Source organism: Microcebus murinus, chromosome 10 (assembly GCF_040939455.1).
Source record: "Microcebus murinus isolate Inina chromosome 10, M.murinus_Inina_mat1.0, whole genome shotgun sequence".
Classification (NCBI taxonomy): domain Eukaryota; kingdom Metazoa; phylum Chordata; class Mammalia; order Primates; family Cheirogaleidae; genus Microcebus; species Microcebus murinus.
Genome location: NC_134113.1, coordinates 25,303,283 through 25,329,126, shown reverse-complemented (window position 1 = coordinate 25,329,126; position 25,844 = coordinate 25,303,283). Strand labels below are relative to the sequence as shown.

The 25,844-nt window shown below is 45.3% G+C and overlaps 1 long non-coding RNA gene across 1 annotated transcript; it reads right to left on the bottom strand.

The window, feature by feature from the left end:
- Window positions 1–262: 262 nt before the first annotated feature.
- On the bottom strand, window positions 263–24,669 carry LOC142873269 (uncharacterized). Its single transcript, XR_012921310.1, has 4 exons — window positions 24,229–24,669; window positions 8,330–8,468; window positions 7,518–7,592; window positions 263–545 (listed from the first exon to the last, which is right to left on the bottom strand). It is a non-coding gene; the product is annotated as an uncharacterized LOC142873269 (long non-coding RNA).
- Window positions 24,670–25,844: the final 1,175 nt, after the last annotated feature.

Here is a 25,844-nt window from a genome sequence, read left to right as displayed (position 1 = left end):
AAGGCCACTCAATTTCACAATTAGGAAGTTTCATTCAAGTCCTTAAATGTATATACGTTCTTCTTAGCCTGGGTGCTCTAAAATGCAGAGCCTGAGGCAAGGATTAAAGTGCTGATACTTCACCTGGGAAGTGCAGGCACAGGGCTAAGGGGGAAGAGAAAAGGGAAGGTGAGGGAAGGAAAGATGCAAAGTAATACAACGCGCAGCATTGTCATCTGGTCATCCCTTTGTGACCAGCGCAAAGAGACACAGCGAGTCCCTGTGCAGATGTGCCTGGTTGGCATGCAGGACTTTATTGGGAGTTTTGCAAAGACAAATTGCACATTGGAATAGTCTGAAACATGGACAAATATGGGGATATTATTGCCTAATTCTTCCCTGTCTCCTATTTCCTATGAATTAAGGTTCACCCATGTGGAACTAACTTTCTTCAACTTTCAAGTTGTATCATTATAGCCCTTGGTTGGCCACACATGAAGCCAGACCCATGTCTCGTGTGGCGCTTCAGCAGAGTCTGGAGTAGAGGGGTGACTCAGTGTGGTGTCCTGATCAGAAAGGAGAAAGAAGGCAGTCAGGAGATTTCGGGAAGTTGCATAAGGTTTGTATCAAATAGAGTACTTTAAACAAAATTGGGATCATACCACTTACATAGTTTTTTAATCATGAAGGTATCATTTACATACCATAAGGTTCACCCCGTTGTAGTATACAATTCAGTGGTCTTTGGTATATTCACAAAGTTGTGCAACCATCACCACTAATTCTAGAACATTGTCATCAATCTGAAGACATCCCATAACCACCAACAGTCATTGCCCCTCTCTGCTCCCCGCAGAGCCCCAGAAAATACTAATTTACATTCTGTCTCTATGGATTTGCCTATTCTAAACATTTTCTCTGAATGAAATCATGCAATATATGGCCTTTTGTGTCTGGCTCCTTCACTTAGCATAATATTTTCAAGGTTGTTGTTTCATCTATGTTGTAGCATGCATCAGTACTTTTTTAAATGGTTGGATAATATTCCATTGGAAGGACAAAATTTTGTTTATCCATTTATCAGTTGATGAAAATTTGGGTTGTTTTTACTTTTTGGCTATCGTGAGTAATGATGCTACAAACATTTGTATACAAGTTTTTGTGTAGGTTTTCATTTTTTTTGAGTATATATCTAGAGTGCCATAATTGCTTGGGTTTTTTTTTGTTTTGTTTTTTTTTGTTTTTTTTTTTTGGCATGTCTCATTTTTTTGTTGAAAATTAGACATTTTAAATAATATAATGAAATAATTTTATGAATCAGAGTAGTTTCCTCTCTTCCCAGCTTTCCCAGGTTTTACTGCTGTTACTGTTTGTGGTTGTTATTGTTTGTTTAACAACTCTTCTGAACTAATTCTGTAAAGTCTATATTCTTTGTTGTATGTGGCCATTGAAGTCTCTGCTCATTTAGCTTAGTGGTTAACTAATGATTGGATAGATATTTCTTTAAATGCCTAGAACCAATTAATTTCCCAGTCTTTGTTGAAGGGCTTTCTGTACATGTTGGAGCGTGCTTTCAATATAGACAGGCAGCTTACAACTCTGCCTTAGCTTCCACTTGCTGCTTTCACAGACTCAAGGTTAGCCAGAGGTGAGAGTTTAGGCCCTTCTTTTTTCCCTGAGCATACACAGCCCTGGTCATAAGCCCTATGTGTGCACTCTGCCTTCTAGATTCTCAGAAATATGCTGAAGCTTCTCAAAGCCCTCATGGGACATCTTAGTCCTTAGATTTTCCTTTTAAGCTTTTTGGTTAACTTATTGTTTGCCCAGATGTTAGCCACCACCTAAGGCAGCCAGTGATGTTAAACAATTGTCTCTAATTGTTTTTGACAAATGCCCCTGGGGAAAGGCTATTTGTACTGGGAGACTTCTGTGTCAAGTCAAATAAAGACAACCTTGTGAGTGGGATCTTCCAGGGAACCATAGACAGGTCAAACAATGACATTTCTCTGGGAATGAGGCTTTTGAGAAGTTTTAATCTTGTTCTGCCCCTTCCAATGGCTGCCAGGATACTGATTTACAACATCCCTGTGGGATATTGATTTTCAAGTCTACTGTAGAACTGGGAAGAAGAGGATAGTTATAAGGCAAATCAAAATGTCAAAGAGCTCATTGTTTTTACTGAAATCCAGCCATTTCTTTTGAATCAACATTCTCTGTTCAATTTTGACAATTTTGCCAGTTTTCTCTTCATTTTTATGGGCAGAGAATTTTTGGAGGTCCTTATTCTGCCATTTTTTGTGACATCACCTACACAATTTTATTGATTAAATTTTTCATTAAACATGAGCATTTTGCCATATCCTTATTCTCTGAAAACATTAATTTTAATACATGTATATTATTTTATTGATACTTCTTTAATTATTCTTTAATGTTGAACTTTTAGATTATCTTCTTGTTTTCTCTTTATAGATAATGCCTTGATAAATATTCTTTGACCATATTTTGGATTACTTTCTTAAGACAAATTGCTGGCAATGAGACTACTTACTGGGTTAAAGACTGAACATTTCTAAAGCTGTCTGAGTTAGGAAGTAATAGAAAGTCAGCTGCAAGTAACAGAAAAGTTAACTAACAACTAGAGTATTTATTGTTTATGCAACCAAGAAGTTTGAAGGACGACAAAGTGACTCAATGAAATAATCAAGAAATTGACTCTCTATTTTTTTGCTACAACATACTCAGAATGTTGACTTTTTATCCATGTGCTTATTGTATCATGGTGGCAAATGGCTCCAAGCATCACAGTGTCCCGCAAGCAAAATTCAGGAAAGCTAGGGCACATGAAGCCAGGATAGTGAGGAAGGCTGTTCACATACCATTCTTTTTTTTTTTTTTTTTTTTTTTTGAGACAGAGTCTCACTTTTTGTTGCCCAGGCTAGAGTGAGTGCCGTGGCGTCAGCCTAGCTCACAGCAACCTCAAACTCCTGGGCTCAAGCGATCCTCCTGCCTCAGCCTCCCGAGTAGCTGGGACTACAGGCATGCACCACCATGCCCGGCTAATTTTTTGTATATATACTTTTAGTTGGTCAATTAATTTCTTTCTATTTTTTTAGTAGAGACGGGGTCTCGCTCAGGCTGGTTTCGAACTCCCGACCTTGAGCAATCCGCCCGCCTCGGCCTCCCAGAGTGCTAGGATTACAGGCGTGAGCCACCGCGCCCGGCCCCATTCTTTTTTTTTTTTTTTTTTTTTTTTTTTTGAGACAGAGTCTCACTTTGTTGTCCAGGCTAGAGTGAGTGCCGTGGCGTCAGCCTAGCTCACAGCAACCTCAAACTCCTGGGCTTGAGTGATCCTTCTGCCTCAGCCTCCCGAGTAGCTGGGACTACAGGCATGCGCCACCATGCCCGGCTAATTTTTTATATATATATCAGTTGGCCAATTAATTTCTTTCTATTTATAGTAGAGACGGGGTCTCGCTCCTGCTCAGGCTGGTTTTGAACTCCTGACCTCGAGCAATCCACCCGCCTCGGCCTCCCAAGAGCTAGGATTACAGGCGTGAGCCACAGCGCCCGGCCTCCCATTCTTTTTTAATTATGAAAGAAAATGTTCCCCACAAACTTCCTAATGGAATTTCCCTTAGGGCTTAAGTGCTGAGTCATGTGGCCACCATTAACTATCAGGGAGGCTAGAAAACAACTATCTGGCCTTTTCTAGACTCAATAGTGAGATGAGAAGAGGTCTGAAATAGCTGTTGAGGATTTAGCTGTATTAGACAGCAAAAGCCACAATAGTACTAAGTAACAAATCACCCCAGAATTTAGGAGTAAAGAACAATAAGCTTTTTTCTTTCTCACAGCTTGGATCAATTGAAGACTAGCTGATATAGGCTGGGTTTGGCTAGCCTTGCCTATGGGAGAGCCCAGGTGTATTCTATGTGGGGCTATTTTTGTTTGTTTTAGTTTTTAACCTTTTATTATAAAATAAAATATAAAGAAAATAATTCAAAATAAATGTATATCCTAGTGAACTGTAAAACAAACACTTTCATAACCACTACTCAGGTTAAGAAATAGAACTTAGAGCCACCCTGATAGCTCCTCATATGCCTCATCCCAATTATAGCCCTTTCCTTCCTGCCCCCCTCAAATTAATCACCATTCTGACTCTTACAATAATCATTTCTTTGCATTTGTTTATAGCCTAACCATTCATGTACATATTCATAGACCTTACGGTGTAGTCTTTAAATTTTTTAAAATATATTATTTAAGTCTCTTTTAATCTGTAATTTCACTCATTATACTTTTCTTTCCTTACAATTTATCTGTTTAAGAATCTGGGCCTTTTGACCTGTAAAATTTTCCACAGTCTAGATTTTGTGGATTACATATTCATGGTGCATCTCAACATATTCCTTTGTCCTGTGTATTTCCTGCAAATGGGCAGCTAGAACTAGAGGCTCAAGCAGACTTAGGCTCAATCCCTATAGCAAGTATATAGATGATGCCTGATTTTTCCTGTTTTTGTTTTTTTTTAATGTTAGCAGCTATTAATGCTCAATGCCTAGATCCATTAATTCATTTGAGTTGCAAAATGGTAATTATATAATTCTATCATTTCATTTTATTTATTAAATAAATTAATTTTATCAAGATATACATCCCCTCATCTACTAATGGCTACCCAGCAGTACAGTTTATATAGGAAAGTCAGGATAGTGCCTGATTCTTTTCCTTTTATTCATCCATTTTTCAAAAGAAAGAATTAATTCCCTGTCATCCTCCAAAGGAGACTGATTATTTTTTATTATTATGAACTCATGAATTTAAACATATTTGATGAGTTTCAATTCATTCCAATTCTTGTCCTAATAGAAGCTAAAATTGTCTTCTTTGGCCACTGGGAATCTCTAGTAACCTTTGATAGATTCCTTGCTATTTGGTATGACAAAATGTTCCAGGCTAATTTTGTACTTTTTTTCGCCACAGATTTGGAATTAATCATTTTTACAAGAGGCTCTGGTTTTCTTTTAGTGGAAAATGGTATTACATTATCATAAGCTGAGCTCCAGCATGCTCTATGCTACTGGTGGGTTGGTCAATATTTAAGGACTTTTTCAGTGAACAGAACTGGAAAACATTTTTGAAGATAAAACATTTCATGACTTCACAGTGATATTTCCAATTCAAATTCAGGACTACAGTGTTATTCCCTAACTTTTAAAATACTATTTCTGTATTTCCTACTTCCACACCAAGAATCAGGGTTCTGGTTCTCAAAACATTAGAAATGATAGACTATCACATAATTGCTCATTTACTTCTACATTATACACAGGAGCATTTCAAACTAACAATACTCAGAATAACCACAATAATTATGATTACTCAAAATAATTATTTAAAAGTTTTGCATATTCTCCCCTCACTTTTCAAAGTTGTATTATATCTACATTGTCAAAGCATATAGTCATCACTTACTATTCACTCCTTTTTAACTCTCATTTAGTCTTCATCCACAAGTAACCACATGTTTAATGCTCACCATCAGTCCTTATGCCAAAGTCTCTCTAAACATTTTGGTTGTCCAAAGCCTATTTTCTAATAAGGTCCTCAGGAAGTACTCATAGGAAAAATATTCCCTAAGTTTCTGCATGTTCTTAACAGTTTGTCTCTCCCCTTTGTACTTGAATATTACATTTTCTTTTCTGAGTATACTAAATATGCTATTCCATTTTCTTCTGACATCAATTGTCACAATCAAAAAGTCTAATAATAATCTTTTTTCCCTTACAAGACACATGCTATTTTTGCCTAGATGCCTACATTTTTTTTTCCTTTTTCTTAAAAGTTCAGAAATTTTACTAGAAAGTGTCTTAGTGTTGGTCATGCAGGTTCAATCTTCTCTTACGCAGAGTGTGCTCTTTCAATATGTACTTTCAAATTTATTTAATTTCAGATTTTTTTTAAATAATAGCATTTAGTGTTTTATTTTCTTGTTTTGGCTCTCATATTCAGGAACTTCTGTTATCCATCTGTTGGATCTTCTTTCATTCATTGTACTATTTCTCAAATCTTTATCTTTTTCTTAATTTCTTCTGATTTTTAATATTTTTCTTATTTTCACCTTCTGTTTCTCTTAAGGAATTACCTATTGTGTTTGTTCACTGGGTCATTGTAGTTTAGACTTCATTTTTGTATTTCTTTTTTATATTTTTCATTTTTATATTCATTTGTATATTTTTATTCATTTTATATTCATTTTTATATTTTTCTTGAGGGCTGTCACTTCTGAGTTTTTTCTAATTCTCATTTCTGTTGTACTTTAATGTTTTGTATCATTTTCTTAATGTCGTTTAGCTCACTTTGAAATAGTACATTGTATTTTTCTTTTTCTTTTTGAAGCAAATCTTTCTGGCCTGCTTTCATTATGTAGAGGAGCATTCTTCTGCTCCTTATTCATTTTTCTTACAATAACTTTGTATGAGGTTTGACCTCAATACTTTTCTATTACTCATTTTTATACAAATTCCATTTTCTTGAACTTTGAAAGAAGGAGGCTTTGTCCAAGGTAACTGTTCCAACTTTACACAATTACCTATTCTGTTGTGTTTCATATAGCGCAAAAATATAGCAGCTTGCTTTATAAGATTTCCTGGATATGTTCCCCTCATCCTATTCTGTTTGAACCTCCTTCCCTTCCTCTCTGTAATGCCTATGCTGTTCAGTTCTAATTCTGTTCCTAGTAGCAGGGAAGGGCCTTGTCCTGAACGGGAGCCCCACCTGGTGGGTTTTGAGTGTTCACAAGGACTAGACTATTCCAGACCTTTCAGACCTTACTGCAGGCTCCCCACTCCCACTCATCAGCTGACTGAGTAGGCAAAATAATTTCAGCTACTGTTCCAAAATTAGCCTGCTGAGCCTCCAGTGATCCTTGTTAGATATTTGAGGGGGTTCGTATTCTCAGGTTTGTTAAATGCCCCATTCATCTTCTCTGCTTTCTCCTGCACAGATGCTCATGCCAGGCAGGTCTTGTGACTATCAATGATGTAGCCTCATGGCTGGGCTCGGTGGCTCACGCCTGTAATGCTAGCTCTCTGGGAGGCCGAGGCAGGCGGATTGCTCAAGGTCAGGAGTTCGAAACCAGCCTGAGCAAGAGTGAGACGAGACCTTGTCTCTACTATAAATAGAAAGAAATTAATTGGCCAACTAATATATATAGAAGAAAAATTAGCCGGGCATGGGGGTGCATGCCTGTAGTCCCAGCTACTCGGGAGGCTGAGGCGGCAGGATTGCTTGAGCCCAGGAGTTTGAGATTGCTGTGAGCTAGGCTGACGCCACGGCACTCACTCTAGCCTGGGCAACAAAGTGAGACTCTGTCTCAAAATAAAAAAAAAATGATGTATCCTTACCTGCTTCTATTTTCAGAGTTCACAGGGTAATTTCCCACCTGGTTTTGCTGGAAATGTCTACAGATTGTTGGTTTTGATATTATTTGTATGTGAGGATTAGGAAAGTACCAAGCACTATTCTCTCACCACCATTCCATCTTCCCAAATCCATGGGTTCACTCCAGGGCCAGGTCGAAGCAACAGGATTACACAGTGGAAGCTCTTCTTGTGACAAAGGGAGAAATGCGACAGAACAAACTTTGAAACCAGAGGATGCTCACAGCCCTGCTGGCAGCACACATTTGTTAACGTTCCATTGGCCAAACACAGCCACCAGGCCAACCACAATGTCAATATGCAAGAAAACTCTTCTTTTAGTGGGAAGAACTGCAACATCGTGCAAAGAGCATGGAGACAGGGAGCCATGAGGAATTCAGAACAATAATATGCTCTACACCAACCAACTACATCTACCCATTTTCCAAATCTTGCCAAATTATTTTCCAGAAATTGTTTATTATACTTCCATCCATAAATAAAAGTACCATTCACACTACCACACTCATCATTACTGAATATTTTTAAATTGCCATAAATTTAATAAGTAAAAAATATCTAAGTGTAGTTTAATGTTTAGCTTGCACTTCTTTTATTTTTGTGAGGTTTAGTGTTTTTTCATTAGTTTATTAGTCATTTGTCTTTCTTCCTTAATGACTTATCTGCTTATGTCTTTTATTCATTTCACTGTAGCAGACGGTGTTTTTCTTATTGATTTATAGGACCTCATTACATATTAAATACTTTAATACTTATCTTTCATATTCCTTGCACATATTTGTTCCAATCTGTCATTTCCCTTTTGTATCATTTGTCTAATTCTGCATAACAAATCACCTTAAAACTTAGTGTTCTAAACCAAAATAAATTTACTTATGAGTCAATGGATCAGCAGACTATACCTGATAACATGGACCAGGTTGGGCTGATCTTGGCTGGGTCCATTCATGCACCTGTGTAAACTGGTGGCATGGCTAGGGAAGGGTTGGTCCAAGATGCGCTGGCTCACATGTTGGCTGGTGGCTGTTGGCTTGCTGTCCCCTGGAACAATGGGAATTAATGGACCATATTACTACCATACCTTTTGATTGTATTTATATTGTTTTTGGTATACATTTAAAAAAAATTTTTTTGAGACACAATCTCACTATGTAGCCCAGGCTAGAGTGCCGTGGCATCAGCCTAGCTCACAGAAACCTCAAACTCCTGGGCTCAAGCGATCCTACTGCCTCAGCCTCCCGAGTAGCTGGGACTACAGGCATGTGCCACCATGCCCAGCTAATTTTTTCTATATATTTTTAGTTGTCCAGCTAATTTCTTTCTATTTCTAGTAGAGACAGGGTCTTGCTCTTGCTCTGGCTGATCTTGAACTCCTGAGCTCAAATGATCCCCCAACCTCGGCCTCCCAGAGTGCTAGGATTACAGGTATGAGCCACTCGCCCAGCCGTACTTCTCTTTTATCCATCAGAAATTGGTAGTGTGAAATGTAGGGGAGAAAAAGTAGTATCTTTTCCTTGCCTATGGCTAGGTTGTGGCTGAGACACCCTATAACACAAGATAGATTAATAAGAGAAAAGTACAACAGATTTATTTAATATAGATTTTATATGACATGGGAGACTTCAGAAATAAAGACCCAAAGAAATGGGGAAATCTGTGTATGAACAGTTGTGTAGAAGTATGATTAGAAGTCAAAAGGGTATGATCTAATGATAATATATTACGGGGAACTTAGCAAGACCTGTTTGTTCAGATTGTTTTTGGCATCCCTCTGTGACATTTCTTCCCTCTGAGTATGGAGCAGGACACCTGCCACAAGAAGGTGTTCAGGGGAGAAGGGAGGGAGAAGGTCAGAGAGACCTTCCTGTGTTCTACAGCCTTGCTTTGGGGAAGGTGGGGCAGGAGGATTCTAGTTTCTATGGCTCCCTTCATGAGAGAGAGGGCCAGGGGGAAGGTCAGAGAGACCTTCCTGCTGCTGTGATTCTTTTTTCAATTTTCTTCAGCTTAAAATAGTCAGTATGCCAAGGTGCTGTATTTTGGGGTATTGTGTTCTGAGTCCCATCAATTGAGAATTTAAATGGCTGCTTTTCCACACATGGTTAAACAATTCTCCAAGCCTTCTTTATGGAACAGTCTTGCCTTTTCCCATGGACTGGGGATAGCATCTTTATCACAGAGGACAAAGGTGAATTATGATATAGTTCTTGGGTCTGTTTCTGGACTCCTGCCTTTGTCCCATAGACGTGTCTATCTGTGGGCTCTCCCACTGCTCAAATCTGCATTCAAGGGGTGGTAGAACCGCAGGGTTGATGTGAGATTATCACCATCGCGTCTGCAATGTAAGTTCATATCGTATGGCCCTTCTGAAGCCCAGAGACCAAGCTGAGGACTGAAAGTTCAGGAGGGAGACACAGCAAGGGGCCAGGGATACGAGGGGTGTGGGATCAGTCCAGACCCCCCAGAGGGCAGAGGTCTCTGAGCAGAGGAAGTTGAGAAGCTAGTACTCGCTGTGAGAGCAGAAGAAACAGTTACAATGACACATTTGCTCAGAAAAGAAACTCTGGGCTTCCCTGACCATCACCTGAGGTACTTAAGACACATCTGCGAGGCTGGGCACGGTGGCTCACACCTGTAATCTTAGCACTCTGGGAGGCCAAGGCAGGTGGATCGCTTGAGGTCAGGAGTTCGAGACCAGCCTGAGCAAGAGCGAGACCCCGTCTCTACTAAAAAAAAAAAAAGAAATAAATTAATTGACCAACTAAAAAATACACATATAGAAAAAATTAGCCAGGCATGGTGGCGCATGCCCGTAGTCCCAGCTACCCGGGAGGCTGAGGCAGCAGGATTGCTTGAGCCCAGGAGTTTGAGGTTGCTGTGAGCTAGGCTGACGCCGGCACTCACCCTAGCCTGGACAACAAAGCGAGACTCTGTCTCAAAAAAAAAAAAAAAAAAAATATATATATATATATATATATATATATATATATATATTCCAAGGTGTACATGCCCACATAAAGAAAAGAAGAAAAAATAAGATTAATATATATTATAAAAAATAAAAATTAAAAATAAATAATAAAGAAAGACACATCTGCGGGAGGAAGGTCCCGGAGAGCCAGGTGATCACCCCACGTGCACAGGAGCGAGCTGTGCGCCATGAAAAGGCAGGCTGCAGTCTCTCACCTGTGGCAGAATATATAATATTTATCGATTTTCCTTCAAGTAACAGGTTTAGTGAAGATTGTCAATTCTCTGGGGAGATAAACATGAAATGCTTTTTCCCCCCACTAAAATCTCTCAATGGCGCTGTGTGGAGGGGCCCTTTCCCGCTGGGTGGCAGGCTCCATCAGCTGCACAAATCCCCGTCTGATTCCGTAACTTTCCATCTAGTTATCAAAACAGCTTCTCTGTAGTTACGACGATCCTGCACTGTTCGGTTTGAAATTTCAACCCTATACCCAGCTAGGAAGTGGTTTAGGGCTTTCCTCCCTGCCTCTAGTGCAGACGGGACTAGTGGCTTTAGATTTGGGCGTGGGGGACAGGGACATCGTCTACTCGCCCCCACCCCCCTTGCCAGTGCTTTCCCCGCCGGCTTTGGGGGAGAGGAAGAAAAGGCAAAGCTGAGTATGTCCTTTGTGATTCCCTGTGGTGGGACGGTTGGTCCCGGTGGCCGACCACGTGGCGGGAGACATGCCCGGGCAGCCAGTGCCACAGCTCCCAGTGGTCCCTTGGGAGACGTGGCGTCCTTTTCCAGCCGCCCCCTGCCGATGGCCTTTGCGGCATTTCTCCAGTGCTCGCTTCCCTAACATGCGGCTCTCCCTAACAAGGCTCCAGCCCTCAAACTCAGCCCGTGAGCAGAAGGTAAGCTCTCTGTACCTCCCAGCAGCTGGCAGCTTGAGGGAATAACCCCCTCAACACCTCACATCATCCTGTTACATTTCCATTTTATAAAAGTGTCCTTTGGACCCAGTGCCAGCTTCCTGCAGATCTCAGGGCTGGCGATGGCCCCTGGCTCCATACCCTCATCTGGGCTCTTGCCCCGCACGTCTCTACCACCCAGGTTATAGTATATTTCCTGTGACCCGTTGAGTTATGAAGTGTTTGCCTCCTTATAAGATCTTAAGATTCAACAGAGATCTGGAGTCACTTTTCTAAGACCCTCCCTCCGCCCCCACAAAATCATCACTATATTCAGATTAGAACATAAAGTGTGAGAATCCACCACCCAGGTTTTCTCCCATCCGATTGCCTGGGCCTCCAGGATGGCAGGAGCTAAGTTCCCAGGCTCTGGTGTCAGACAGTTCCTGGTCTGAGGCCTGGTTGAACCACTTCCTGGCTGGATAATCTTGGACAACTTTCTTAGCCTCTCATAGTTTCAGTTTCCTCGATGGTAAAATATCCATAATACTACACAGTATGTATCTTACAGGGTTGTTGCATTGTTTAAATGAGATTGCACAAGAAAAACCCAGGGCCTGGTGCCCAGAAGTTCTCACTGAGGCAGTTACTGTTCTAAATAAGATAGTAGCCTCAGGCCACTGCTAAATTCAAATCTGTCTAATGGCACTCCCTTACAGATGGCTGAATCGTGTGTTCTTGGGGTTCCTTCCCAAGCAAGGGACCTGGCATGCTGCATTGCCCCCCCCACCTCTGCAGTGATCCTTCCACTAGGGGGGTGGGACGGCGCAGGAGCGGACGTGAGAGGTGTCTACTAGTTAGTATGTGTGCACAATCGCATTAATGTGCAAACAATAAAAATAAAAAATCTATTGTTTATGCTCTCCAGCTGCAGAGACCATGTGCTAGAAAACGCCTAAAACACTGTGTGGTGCTTCTCAATACTTAAACCTACTGCCATACGACAATGGCCAAGTAGTGGTCGTGAGTCAATTCACACTAAAGGAGGATGGAGACCCTGAGCCAAGGGACCCTTTAAAAGGTGTTCACGGGATGGTCCTTATCCACACTGCACCTGCTCTCAGCCCGCCCTTGGGGTTCTTATGTCACACTTGTATCCAGATAAATAGCCCAATTAGAAACCTACTGACCAAGACTGTACTAAAGGCAATAACCCTTCACCCTAGAAGCTCTCCCTTTGTAAAATCGCCCTTAAAGCCAAAGGAAAGGCGCGTTTGCGTTCTCATTCCTGGACAAACTCTGCCACCTAGCGCTTGCTCGCACACTCGCGCACCAGCGACGGAGGGTCTCCTTTGTTATCCTTCCTCTTGGGACTTGAACAGAAAAGATCTGTCACCCGGTCGCCCTATCTCCCTGTGCCCCTAACTCCCATCAGTCTGGTCCTCGTGGATAATCCACCAAAAGGCTCAGGTGTTATTTCCGTGCCAAGTATTTCGAACTGATCTACCACATCGGTCTCATTCTGTTAACAAGTGTTTCTCAGCAGATCGGCAGGGATCAACTCTGCACGGGGGAAAGTGAAGGAGACGCTTCCTCTGCCCAGCGCCTCCCCTGGGAGTGGAGCCTGAAGCCAGCAAGCAGGGCCGTGGGCAGGTCCCTGGATCCACTCTGGGCTTAAGACGAGGGGAGCAGTCTCCGCAATTTGCGTCCACTGGATAGAGGGAAAACGTAGATGGTGATCCTGCTGTAGCAAAGAGAACCGTGGGTGTGGAAATAGGGGATTTGGGTTTAAAATCTGGCTCTAGCTGTGGAACCTTGAGCCAGAAAGTGACCATTCTCAGCCTCCAGCTTCTTATCTTATAAAATGGAAATAATGGCCTTGCCCTGCTAGTCACAACCCTCGGGCCAGCTGCAGCAGGGTGTGACGCAGTGTTTCCTTCATGGGGTCTGGGGCCACCTGCTTCCTAGGCGGGAGGAGAGCTGCTCGGGGTGCAGATTCCAGGGCTCTACCCCAGGGGGCCGAATCAGGGGGCTTTGCTTGTTGGGGAGAGAATAATGAACCCCCCAAAATGTCCATGTTCCAATTCCCAGAACCCGTATGTGACCTTACATGACAAAAGGGACTTTGCAGATGTGATTAAGGATCTGGAGATAGGGAGATTACCCCAGATTATCTGAGTGGGCCCAGTTATCACAAGGGTCCTTAGGGGGGAAACGGGGGCAGGAGACGCAGAGAAGATCTGATGACAGCAGGGGAGATGGCAGTGACGTGGCCATGAGCCGAGGAGTGCAGGTGGCCTTGAGAAGCTGGAAAAGGCAAAGAACAGACTCTCTGCAGAGCCTCCCACAGGCACTGGGACCTGCCACCACCTTCCTGCAGTCCTGTGAGACCCACGTGAGCATTCTGACCTCTAAAACTGTAGATAATAAATCTGTGTTGTTTTAAGCCACTGCGTTTGTAATAATTTGTCACAGTAACTCTAAGAAATGAATGTGTCGCAGCGCAACAGATCAGAAATCTGCATTTTTGATGCACTCCTGGTAGGACCATATTGCACACTGAATTCCAAGGCTAGAGCTGTACTAGAAAGAGACTGAGGACCCGGAGGTCTGAATTCAGCCAGCACTGGCATCCTGAGCTGTGTGACTTTTGCAGAAACTTCACCTCCTTTGTTGGGCCTCAGTTTCCCTATTGGTAAACAGAAGCAGTGGATGTGGGGGCAGGGCAGAGAGATCTCTGGCTGTAGTATTTTAAGAGCCCAAGAGAAAAGAATAAATCTCTTAGAAAACAATGAAGACTGCCCAATGAAGGTCTTACTACTCAAATCTCTTAGAAGAAAGAGATATTGTTCATTATTTTAACAGCTAATTTTTGCACATCCTTCCTCTGGGCCAGGTCTTGGTCTCAGCATTTCACTTACATGCACTCCTATCGGTGGGGTTATCTCCATACAGCAATCGGTCCACTGTGCAATTAATAATTAACTGCTTTGAGAAGATGATTTCTAATCAGCAGTCAGATCGATAGCTAGTAAGGGGGCTGGGGGGTGGGCACCATCTTCAGCTAATGAAGGGGGTGACTCCCTGTCTCTGCTCTGAAAAGAAAAATGTCACAAACATTACATGCAGCCTGAGGGGTACGATGGAAGGAGGAAGGGGCTGCCGTTGCCAGGCAACCAGCTCCTCACTAATCATGTGCATAAAAGCCTTGGGTCTCCGTTATCAGCACAGCTCCCAGGCGGGCGCTGCCTTCTCCCCACCCCCTCCGCCCTCCGCCCTCCAGCTGGCCTTTGGGCTCTGGTTCCAGGCACTCAGGCCCTGAGACAGGTGCAGGTCGCCCTCAGTATCCCAGAGTCGCTTCTGTTGCTAGAAAGCAAGACGAGAGAGCAAAGATGCCTTCTGTCCAACCCCGATGAGGGAGGCCTGGCACCTGTATTCCAGGACATGCTTCCTTATGCCGTGGCCTTTTGAGTGAGCCATCACCCCAGAGGCTTACTTGGATTTGAGCAAAATCCCGTTCTGACCCCTCCATGCCACGGAGGCTCTCGCTGTTTGCCGTGCGGATGCTGAGCAAACACGCGGGGCCCTGGGCTGGCTCTCGATGTGCTCTGTAAACACTTCTCTCTGGATACAGCCAACCGTCCAATTATGCAGGATCCAACCCTCTTCCCCTGGGGACTGCTTGTCTTAAAGAGCGAGGACCCAGGGTGACTGGAAAGTTGACATAGCACATGTCGTACAGAGAAAATGCACCCTGGTGGGAGCGGTGGTCCCACGGGGCCAGCCACCTTTCCGAAGAGAAGCGCAGAAGGCTGGTCTGCAGCTACTTCTAGAACGTACGAGCCCGGGAATAGCCAACATTAGAGAGACTTTGCACCTGTTTCCTTGCAAGACACACGGGCACTCTGGGAGCGTGGGGGCGCTTCCTCAAGGTGGAGCAAAACACTTGTGTTTGGGCCGTGGTGCTGGAGTTGTCTAAGTGCTGCCTTGGTCCCGGAAAGTCATTTCAGAGAGAAGTCATTACAAGCACTGGCTAAAAAGACAGGCGACACCCAGAATGTTGGACGTCCCAAACCATTTACCTGCCACGGTTCTAGCTGGCACTGTCCTGGCACTGTCCTGTTCTGCTCCGACGGCTCAAGTTGGGAGAGGGGACATGTCTTCCTTGGGGAAGGGCTGAAGGGCTGGCGCCGCCCCAGCAGGCCAGGCAGGCTGCACTGCTCCTGGGAACGGTTGATGCGGGACACACTCCAGCGCCCGTCTCGGCCCCGTCCTCGCTCTGCTTGAGCCACGCCGGCCTCCTCACCGTTCCTCAAAAGCTCCCACGTCAGGGCTTTGCACTTGTCCCCTAGGCACTCCCCACTCGGTATCTGGAGGACATGAGACTTTCCCTGACCACCACACCGTCTAAAATAACAGATCAGCCACCCACATTACTCTCCACTTGCCATCTTTCGTTTTCTTCAAGTACCTGCGCTTTCTCTCTCTCTTTCTGTCTGACTGTCCATCTACACATTTCACCTGTTCATTGCTTGTTTCCTTCCCTAGGGAATATGTTCCAGGAGGTCAGGACACTTGTCTGCTTTAGCAATTGCCACATCCCTGCAACCTGCCACACGGCCAGCCCTCAGTGACCGTGTGCGGAGCTGATGACGATTCCCGTGATTCCACTCTGCACGGGGAAGACACCAGGCTCCCACTTACGCCCTCGTGCCCAGGCACCCAGACCCGGGTTCTGGAGGCGACGGATGTCAAGAGTGTCTGAGGGACCCTCCCAGATCTTCCTGCTCATTCAAACACACACGTAGCCATATTCCTCCTGCTCCTCCTTTCTAAAACAGTAATAGTACTTTATATATCTTTTCTACTTTGCTTTTTTGTTTACTTTGCGTATCTTGAAGATAGTTTCGTGCCAGTTTAAACGAAGCTCCCTTGTTCTTTTCTACAGCTGAGTAATATTCCAGTGTATGGATGTGCAGCGATCGATTTATTTGGCCCCTCTAGACAGTTGGGTAGGCTGTCTCCCATCTTTTGTTATTGCAAACAGTGTTGGAAATAATCTTGCCCATATGTCATATCGTGCACATGTGACCGTATGTATAGGATAAATTTTTAGAAGTCAAACTGCTGAGTCAAAGGGTATGTGCACTTACAGTATGGATACAAAGTGCCAGTGGCTTTTGCAGAAATTGTATCTACACCCACCAACAATTCATAAGAGCTGTTCCCCCACATGTTCACCAAACCTTCTTTTATCTTTGCCAATCTGAGAGTTGAAAAGTGACACTGCAGCATAATTTTATTTAGCATTCCCTTATTGTGAAGGTTTAATATCTTTCCCTATATCTAAGAGGCATTTGTATCTCCTTTCTTATGAACTGCCTATTTTTCTATTAGATTTTTGGATTTTTTAAAAAATCAATTTATAGGAACTCTGATATATTAGGAAAATTACTTTTTGGCTGTGACATGAGTTACAAATATTTTCCCTATGTGTCATTTGTCTTGGATAAAAATCATTATATGTTTTCTGCTTGAAGCTTTTTTAGTCTAATTTATTCATCTGTGTATGTATGTGTGTGAGACTGCCACTTTTTAATTTGCTTTTTAAATACTTTATCCTATTTATCCATTTAGCCGTGTTCTTCCCAAGTACATCTTTCATTAGTTACATTTACATCGGCGCTTCCCGGATGTGGTTTTAGGATATGCTCTCGAGTCCTGCTGGGTTGAGGGGCTACCTTATTCTTTGAAGACCCTTGTGAGAATTGGGAAGCGCCCAACCTGTGATTACCCCCATCCATTTGATGTTGGCTCAGATAAATCTCAGTTTCAGAAAGTGACATTTTTTTGAGTCTTTTTCAGGATTCCGGAACGTGCCACCTGTTTTAGTCTTTAATCATCTCTCCACTCATTACGGGTGCAGAAGGCTGAAGCAGCTGGAAAGCAGCTGTTCCCAGAGAAAGGGAGCCCCCCTCTTCTGTCACTCTCCGACAGGAGCCCCTCATGCACACCGTGTCAACCTCAACGAGCCTGCCCTCCTGCGCCCAGCTTTCTGCGTCCTCCCTCCTCAGTGTCCCCACCTGTCTCCCCCTCCACCTGCTTACTGTGGTTCCTGTCCTCAGCCTCTGTCCTAGGCCGGCTGGCCATCCCCAACCACCCCCAACCCTTCATTGCAGCCTCCGAGTGGGAGCTGACCCAGGTAATGGGGCCTGAATAACGAGGAACTCTTGGAGACAACGAATGCAAAATTACAAAGGCAAAATTAAATACAAAAATGAATAGAATAAGAAAATACAGGGGCCCGGCATAGTGGCTCATACCTGTAATCCCAGCACTCTGGGAGGCTGAGGCGGGAGAATCTGTTGAGGTCAGGGGTTTGAGACCAGTCTGGGCAACATAGTGAGATTCCCATCTCTACAAAGAATAGAAAAATTAGCTACATGTGGTGGCACCTGCCTGAGGTCCCAGGTATCCAGGAGGCTGAGGCAGGAGGATTGCTTAAGCCCAGGAGTTTGAGGCTGCAGTGAGCTATAATGACACCACAGCACTCTAGCCAGGGAGATGGAGCAAGACTCTGTCATAAAAAAAAAAAAAAAAAAGGAAGAAAGAATATACATCACAATAAATTACAAAGTTTTAAAAGCTGGCAAATACCCATAAAAACAGAAAATATAGAAAAATAACATTAGTTTGTGTTAATGAATTGTCTGACACACTTCTAGAATACTTTTCCCCTTCCTTTTTGGCTGCATACTCTTTTGACTGTCTCTTCATGTGACAAGAAGTTTGAAATCCCATTATCCATAAAGGGAATAGAAAGACACTTCAGGCTGTTTTCTAGCATAGATGATAGTTTAGAAAAGTTTATTTTAGCTTCACAATCTGTTATTGGTAATGTCTTGCTGAGACACAGTCCGATACAGTAGGATGCATGAATCATACAACTTCACACAAAGACATTCTTACTATTCCCTTCAATCCTGTGAGTGTTATTACCAGGGTCCACAGGAATCCTGATAAATTTGAATTTGCACAATTTCCATCAAAAAAAGGAATCAATATATAGTATGCTTACAGAGCTTTATCTGGTATATTCCCAATAGGACAGAATTTCAGTTTTGACCAGAAATCAAGAGTCCAATTGTCCACTTTACAATTTTACATGTTTGATGACTGGAAGAATTTTCCAACAGACCAGCCCTGGGGCCTTGTACGTTTCCCACTTGCTTCTGCTCCACTCCCACGTGCCTGTGACGGGCGCTGTGGGACACGTTCCTAGCCCACCTCGACCTATGGCCCCACACCTGAGGGCAGGGGTCAGTAGGAGAAGGATTCCTAAAGCCACCCTACACTCAGCCAACTAGCAAACTTAATGAAGGGACTGGAAACCCTATATAAATATATATATATATATATATATATATATATGTGTGTGTGTGTGTGTGTGTGTATATATATCCCATGTAACACAAATTAAACGCGTCCTTAACTCCATTCCCCCCAGCTGTTTTTCAGAAACGCCCATGATCACTCTGGGGCATGGGAAGCATTTGAAAAAGGAAGTTGAAAAGGAGATGAATCGAGGCTACTGTATCTTCTACATTGTATCTTCTACACATTTTGCCAAAACGCACTCATGTGACCCTAGTGAGGGGGGACTCGTGTGTGAGCGGCCTTGAAGCTGGAGCTACATAAGCTTCAGGATCACCCAGCTCTGCTCCTGCTGTCCCTGCACCCCCCACCCTCTCCGCCCAGCCTTGATTCAAAGCAGTTCCTGCATGTGTCAAGATTTTGACCTCCAGGGATGGAAATCCACCTGAACCCAAATAGATGGAGGATACACTGATCCCCAAACCGCAACTGGAACGGTTGGGAGCAACTGGAACCAGCGATGGAAACACTCCCGGAGTCTTCATCTCTGCAGTGTGGACTAAAACCCCAGCCTTCAGGAGGCTTGGCCTCTGCCAGCCCCACACTCTCCCGTACTGCTTTGTCACTGCAGGGAAGCCCTGGGGGCCCAGACTGGCCCAGCGACAGTCACGTGACCACTCTGGTACGCAGCTCTTGGAGGCTGGAGCAGGGGAGAAGCGAGGGGTGCTGTGGTAGACAGGCGCCCATGTCCTAGTCCCTGGGACTGTGAACGTCACCTTATGTGACAAGTGGACTTTGCAAATGTGATTAAACTAGGCATCTTGAAACGAGCAGATTATCCTGGATTATCAGGATGGGCCCAACGTAACCACAAGAATCCCTGTAAGAAACAGGCAGGAGATTCAGAGACGGAGAAGGAGACATAATGGCGGAAGCAGAGGTTGGAGTGTTGTAGGATGGGGCTACGAGCCAAGGGATGCGGGCAGCCTGAGTACCTGGGAAAGGCAACAGACATATCCTCCCCTCTACGACTCTAGCAGGGCTGCAGCCCTACCAGCACTTGATTTTAGGACTTCCAGAAAGGTGAGAAAATGAATTTGTGTTGTTTCAACCAATACATTTGTGGCAATTTGCTATGACAACAACAGGAAACTAACACAGCTGCTGAGAAGATAAGAAAACTAATGCACACGGTACCTTCGCCCTCCTCCTTCCTGGTCCTGTCCATCTGTTATGGGCTGAATCACGTCCTCTCCAAATTCTTATGTTGAAGGCTTAAACTCCAGCACCTCAGAACAGGAGTATATTTGGAGACAGAGTCTTTAAGGAGGTACTTAGGATGAAATGAGGCCATCTTGGTGAGCTCTAATCCAATCTGACTGCTGTCCTTGTAAGCAAAGTAGGTTAGGACACAGAAAGGTACGGAGGGAAGACCATGTGGGGACACAGTGAGAAGGTGGCCCTCTACAAGTCAGGAGAGATGACTCAGAAGAAACTAGCCCTGCCAACACCTTCACCTTAGACTTCCAGCTTCCAGAATTGTGAGAAAATAAACTTCTGTTGTTTAAACCGCCCACTCTGTGATGTCCATTCTGGCAGCCCTAGCAAACACATGCCCTCCTTCCAGGTAGAGGTGAAATTCCACCCCGTTTCTCAAGCTGCCTTGGATTAGCCAGTTTGCAGGGCAGGCGTTGTCTCAGAACACCTCGTGACTGACAGTCACCACAGTCTAACCCACGGGGCACACACCGAGATGCCTACAGGGGCCAGGAAGAACTTACATGAGCAAGGTGCCTAAGTCTAGGAATCAGGATTTGCAAATTAAACAGAAGTGGTACATACAATCACAAAAACAGTGTGTACTCTCAGTCTTCCTGTCTGCTTTTGTTATAATTTTCCCACTTTTTTTTTTTTTTGATACAGAGTCTCCCTCTGTCACTCCAGCTAGAGTGCAGTGGTGTCATCATAGCTCACTGCTGCCTCCAACTACTGGGCTCAAGCGATCCTCCTGCCTCAGCCTCCCAAGTAGCTGGGACTACAGATGCATCCCACCATGCCCGGCTAATTTTTCTATTTTTCATAGAGATGGGGTCTCGCTCTTGCTCAGGCTGGTCTTGAACTCCTGAACTCAAGCAATCCTCCTGCCTTGGCCTCCCAGAGTGCTAGGATCACAGGCGTGAGTCACTGTGCCTGGCCAATGTTTCCACCTTTAATTGAGGACGTATACAAGAAAAATCCTCTCTCTCCCTGACTGTACAACAGGGAAGGCTGGGGTGAGAGGCCCCTGCCCTTGTCTTCTGTGCGCAGAAGCCCATGGGAGAGGTGGGGAGGTGAGCTGGGACATGCAGGCCCCGGCTGCTGCTCACTCCAATCAATTGTCACCGGGGCAAGTACCAGCCCAGGGCTGCCAGAGTTTCCCAGTCTTTTTCCAAAGGACAAGAAATAGATCTTTTATATATATATATATATATATATATATATATATATATATATATATATATATATAATAAGTCATGAAATCTGATTTTTAAACATTTGCAACTAATTCAAAAGGTCTCAAACACTGCACACCCATTACAATGGCTACTATCCAAAAATAACCCAGAAGGTAAGTGTTGGTGAGGATGTGAAGACGCTGGAACCCTGCGCTGTTGGTGGGAATGCAAAATGGTGCAGCTGCTGTGGAAAACTGTCTGGCAGTTTCTCAAGAAATTAAAAATAGAGTTAGCCTGCTATCCAGCAATTCCACTGCAGGGTATATACTCGAAAGAACAGAAAGCAAGGTCTTGAAGACATATTTGCACACTGGTGTTCATAGCAGCATTATTCGCAATAGCCAAAAGGTGGAAGCAATCCAAATGTCCATTGACAGATAAATAGATAAGCAAAATGTGGTGTGTGTATTCATGATGGACTATTATTCAGCTTTAAAAGGAAGGAAATTCTGACATATGCAATGTGGATGCTAAGTGAAATAAGCCAGTTACAGAAAGATGAATTACTGCATGAATCCACTTGCACAGGTACAGTACTTAGTCAAAATAGCCCAACGGTCATTGCCAAGGGCTGGGGGAGGGGAATAGGGAGCTAGTGTTTCAGCAGAGTTTCAGTTTTGCAAGATGAAAAGAGTTCTGGAGATGGGTGGTGGGGATGGTTGCACAACAACATGAACGTACTTAACACCACTGAACTGGTTAAGACAGTAAATTTTATATTATTTTACCACAATTTAAAAAATTGGAAAAACAACAACTGCACTGGCTAAGATTGTATTGCCAAGCAAGATACACTTAAGGGCCAGGTTCTGCTTGCAGGCCACCAGTTTGCAACCTCTGTTTAACACTTGCTTTCTAGTTGCTTCCTGGGTTCGTGTCTTATTTACCCAACTAGAAGGTACAATTCCGTGAAAGCAGGGACTGCGTCTTAAACTGCTTGGGTGGCCTTCAGAGCCGGAGCTCAGGGCTGCGCACTGGGCAAGTCGCGTTGCTGCCAAGTGCCGGGGACACACGCTCACTCATAACGAATTACGAGACGCCGCCGTGCGGGACACAGAGCCGTGGCCAGAGGGGACCGCGCCGCCAAGTCTCAGGAGTGCGAGGGGCACAGCGTTTGAAGCATGAAAAGCAATTCATCGCGGCCAGAGTGCGGAGACAGGGATGTGTCAGGGGCGATGAGGCTGAGGAGGGCAGGAGAGTCGGGCAAGGCCTCGTTAAGGGGAGTCACCTTCATCCCAGGGCCAGTGGGAAATTGCTGAAGGCTTCAGCAGAGGGTGACAAGATTGGATTGGATTTGGAGATAAATCATAGAAACTAGAGGCTGGCAGACTCGGGAAAATGCTAAATGCCTCTGGGCAGCAGCTCCGCGGGGCCTCGCGCGCTCGTACCTGCAGAGGGGGGAGCTTGGGACGGACTCGGGGAAGACCTGGGGGAGTTGGCGGGGGTTGGGGGGACTGTCACATAAGCGGGGGGAGGGCTGACCGCACCCCATTGAGAGCAGGTGGCCGTGTGTGCCTGTGCGTGTGCGTGGCGTGCACAGTTAGGGTGTGCAATGCCCGGGCGACCCCCTCGCCAGTGCCAGCCCAGGCTCAGCAGGTGGAGGTGGTGTTGAGGGCCAGCCACCAGACCCTCTGTCCCCACTGGGGACACCGGGAGGAAATACAGCCTTCGACAGATCCCAGACACGGTACCAAGCACTCAGTAACCCGTGGCAACCCCTAGAGGCTGCTATAACCTCAGCAATGGCGGCGTCGCCCAGGGCCCCTGCCGGTTGCCCAGACGCAGACGTTGCGGAAGCGTGGGGATCAAGGACGTGACCACGCACGGCCGACGCACTCATGGCACCCTTGTGCTGGCGGCGTCTGAAGGGGAAACCGCCGGGTCCTCTAACGCCCTGAGAAGAGATGGCATCGAACAGAGGAAGACGTTTCTCCAGAGGCCAAGGGCCACGGAGCGTTTCTGACGCGTCTCTCTCTTTGCGGAAGGGCAGTTCTTCCACACTGAGACCTGAATCGGTTTCTTCAGAAAGAACTAACGGGCCGCGACTAGGAAAGCCTCCCGCAAGCTGGGAGACGCTGCGGTCGGAAGAGCCGCGCTGGGGCAGTGCGGGGAAGGGTGGCGTGTGAGCCCCGGGACGCGGCCTTTGCCGGGCTCGCCGTGAGGAGCTGGTGGCCCTGGACGGCTGGCCCCAGGGTCTTCGCACTGGTGACCACGGAGGCTGGATTCTTCATTCCCGCTCTTGACCGTTGGCAGAGATGCCAGGTCGCTACACCACTGCCACCAACACGTTCCCAACTCCAGCCGCATTTCTGAGCGTGGAAGGGGCAGCTCCCTGGGGCCCAGGGCTCTGCCTTGCCCTCACGCGCCTCAGGGCCCCACCTTTATACTTCCTCTGCGGTGGCACGACAGGGACGGGGACCGTGTGTGGTGGTTCCCTTAAGCAGCAGCCACCAGAAACACATACAGCTTCCAGACAGGCCCCCCGGCCCCTGCTTCCACCCAGACTGCCACCCCCATGCCCAGCGCGGACTTCAGACCCAGCGGCAGGAGACAGCTGAGCTCCCTTGTGACACGGGGGCAGCCACGCAGGCGCTTCCATCGCACCCTGGCCGCTCCAGGAGCAGGCCCCCCCCCCCCAGAGCCACCGGAAGAGGCTGGGTGAGATGGAGGCCAAGAACGCCCAGATCCCCCGACCCGGCCTCCAGGCGCAAAGCACTGACTGCTCCGGCCACCGTCGACTCGCCCCGCCCCCACCCTAATCCACACGGTCGCGCCTCCACGGGTCTGTGCACCCAAGATGAAAACGCACATTTGCCGGAAGCCGATCTGATGGGCCGTTTTGACCCCGGGGATGTTTGCTGTGACCGTCTTAAAACACCCTCCACAAAATTACTCGAAACACTGCTTTATATTAAAAATTAAGAGTGGTCCAAGTGAAAGAGACAAATGATCAGTGAGGGTTTGTATGGAAAGATAGGCATGGTATCTATTCAACATATTACTAACTACAATAAAAAACTAAATGTTTAATAATTTGGCTTTTCCCCCCAGCTACCTAAAACCATCCCTTATACCAAAATTGCTGCTTCAGGATCACCATGTCCATGTGTCATAAGTTTGGTCATACTGTCTCCTTCATCTTCCCACACCCTGTGTCAGTTAGGAATGCTTTGTGATGCAACTAATGGACGCAAATAGGGGCTTAAGCAGGACAGATATTTATGATATCACATCATAAGTTTGGAAGCAGATGATTTCTGCACTGATTCAACTGCTCAACAGGGCTGACAGGGATCCAGCTCCTGCCCATCTTTCTGCTTCCATTCTTAGCATGTTTGCTTTTAGTTCTCACTCTGGTCACCTCATGGTTCCAAGGTGGCTGCCACAGTTCCAGGTATCACATCCTCATACAAGGCAGGAAAACAAAGAGCAATACTTAAGAGGCTATTACAACTATCCTGGGAAGACCTGAACCAGAGCCAACACAGTTGCAGTTGAGATGGAAAGATGATGAATTTAAGATATATTTAGCAAGTAAAAGTGACATGACTTCTAAGAGGACACATAGGTACTACAGTAATAGGGTATTGGGCAGGTGGGAGGGGGGAGGGGGTTGGGTATATACATACATAATGAGTGAGATGTGCACCATCTGGGGGATGGTCATGCTGGAAACTCAGACTTGTGGGGGGAGGGGGGAAAGGGCATTTATTGAAACCTTAAAATTTATATCCCCATAATATGCTGAAATAAAAAAAATAAAATAAAAAAGTGACATGACTTGATGGTGGCAGTGATGAGCGAGATGGCTCTGAGGTCTCCAGCTTGGGTGACTAGGTAGGCGGTGGTGGTGCCTTTAATGGAAGTACAGAATGCAGAAGGCACAGATTTGGTATAAGGGAGAAAGAACAGATTGTATTTTTTAGTTTCAGTTGCTCTAGGGACATCCATGGACAGATACATTATATAGGAAATTTAAAATATGGATCTGTAGCTTAGAAAAGAGGCAGGTACAAATTCTGGTCATAATTGGCACAGAGGTGGTAGCTGGGTCATGGAGAATGTGCAGGAAGGAGGTGGGTGGATAATGGGGCCACAGAACCTGGGAGAGCAGTGGAGACGTAGAAGAAAAGCAGGAGAGGAAAGCCCTAAAGAGGACAGAGCTTCAAAGGGCAGGGAGAGGTCCGCAGCATCGACTGATCTAGAAACCAAGGAGGTCAGGGCTGTGAAGTACGTGCACAGGTTTCGGCAGTCAGGTACCTGATGATCTCATTGGAATCATAAAAGGGAGGCAGTGACTCTAGTTTATAGCAGCTCGAGGAGACTTAGGAAATAAGGAAGTGAAGACTTCCTTCAGGAAAAGTGTAGGGAGGGTTAGTCATGTGACCCAGTTCTGGCCCAAGAGTCATAGGGTTGGTCTTGGTGGGGAAGTTCTACAAGAGATTTTCCTCTTTATAAAAGGCAAGAAGTGAGGAGGGCCTGCAACTCCTCGTGTTTCTATGTGAGGATGTGATGTCTGGATCTGGGCAGCCATCTCGTGGCCAGGAGGAGAGACATCGCTGATGCACTGAGGCCCGCAGAGCAAAGGATGGATGAGTGCAGCCCTCAGTGAGCTAAAGAGCCAACCCTGCAACCACCTACCTCCCTACTTCTTTTTAGGCAGGAAAACTAAATCCCTGTTGTTTAAACC